Source organism: Chrysochloris asiatica, unplaced genomic scaffold (genome assembly GCF_000296735.1).
Source record: "Chrysochloris asiatica unplaced genomic scaffold, ChrAsi1.0 scaffold00460, whole genome shotgun sequence".
In the NCBI taxonomy this organism is placed as follows: domain Eukaryota; kingdom Metazoa; phylum Chordata; class Mammalia; order Afrosoricida; family Chrysochloridae; genus Chrysochloris; species Chrysochloris asiatica.
Window position 1 is genome coordinate 203,875 of NW_006408978.1, and position 1,920 is coordinate 205,794.

The window sequence follows — 1,920 nt, forward strand, 5'->3', positions numbered from 1 at the left end:
CCTTTACATAAACCAAGAGTCAGGGGAACACTGAATGGTACACACAACAGAGTAAAAAAAGTCTCACTCCTGTGCCAATCTTATAATTGTGAATCCGGAACTGAATTAACAGCACCTAACAACACCAACAAGAAGTTGACTCTGTCAAGTCGACTCCAACTGATAGTGTCCCTGTGTCCAATAGACGGGAAAATTGCCTAGCCATGTTCCACCTTCATGGTCACTGCTGTACTGTTTTCCATTGCTGTGACCACTGTGTATTTTGAGTATCTTCCAATCCAGGAGGTCATCCCAGGACTATGCTCCAACACAAATACGTTGTTGTGATGCACAGGGGATCCAAAGTTTTTCATCGGCTAATTTTCGGAACTAGATTACCTAGCCTTATGGTGTTAGAGAAGAATTTGGAAAGTGCCAACGGCTGCCAAAAGAACAAACAGATCTGTGTTGGAAGAAGTGCAGCCAGAGTGCTCCTTGGAGGCTAGGATGGCCAAAGTTTGTCTCTCATACTTCAGACATATTGTCAGGAGTATGAGAGACAAAGTCGCTGGAGAAGGATATCATGTTTGGTAAGGTGGAGGGTCAGAGATAAAGAGGAAGACCCCCAGTGAGATGGATTTGCAAAGTGGCAATATCAATGGGCTTAAGCATGGCGGCAATTGTGAGGTTGGCCCAGGACCAGGCAGTGTTTCGTTCTGTTGTGCATAGGATGACAATGAGTCAATACTGATTCGATGGCACCTAACAACAACAACAATGTTGTGGTGCCACAGGACAATTATTTGAACTGCAAGGTCGGTTGTTCAAATCCACCAGCTGCTCCTCAGGAATCTGAAACAGGGTGGCTATGAGTCAGAGCACACTGCTTGGCACTTCACAACAATGACAGTGACGTTGGAAGCGAAATCACCAGTATTTGTGATACCGGGAAAGATTTCAGTGGAGCTTCCAGAGTAAGACAGAATAAAAAGAAAGGCTAGGTAATCTAGTTCCAAAAATTAGTCAATGAAACTTTGGATCCTTTGTGCATCACGATTGGAAGATACTCAAAATACACAGTGGCCACAGCAATGGAAAACAGCACAGCAGTGACCATGAAGGTGGAACATGGCCAGGCACGTTTTCCATCTATTGGACATGGGGACACTATCAGTTGGAGTTGACTTGACAGAGTCGATTTCTTGTTGGTGTTGTTAGGTGCTGTCGATTCAGTTCCGGATTCACAATTACGAGATTGGCACAGGACTGAGCTGTTTTCTGTTCTGTTGTGCATACCATTCAGTGTTCCCCTGCCTCTTGGTTTATGTACAGGTGCCTTATCCTAAGGAGCACAATTAGTGTTCTGGAATAACCATTCTCTGCAATGTTGTTCATAATTTGTCATTATCTACACAATTAAAAGCTTTTGTATTGTCAATAAAGAACAAGTAAATATCTTTCTGGTATTCTCTGCTTTCAGCTAAGATCTATCTGATGTCAGCAATGACATCCCTCATTCCATGGCCTTGTCTGAATCCAGCATAACTTCTCACAGTTTCTTGTCAATGTATTTTTGCAGCTATTTTTGAATTATCTTTTGCAAAATTTTACTTGCATGTGAAATTTATGATATTGTCCAATGATTCCCTCATTCCATTGGATCACCTTTTTTGTATGAGCGCAAATATGGATCTCTTCCAATTGGTTGTCCAGATACTTATCGTTGAAATTTCTTGGAAAAGATGAATGAATGAGTGCTTCCAGTGCTGCATCAGTTTGTTGAAATATTTCAATTTGTAGTTCATCAATTTCTGGAGGCATGTTTTATACCAATGCCTTTAGTGCACCTTAGACTTCTTCCTTCAGTGCCATCAGCTCTTGATCATATGCCACTTGTTGAAATGGTCGAACATTGACCATTTATTTTTGACACAGTGACTC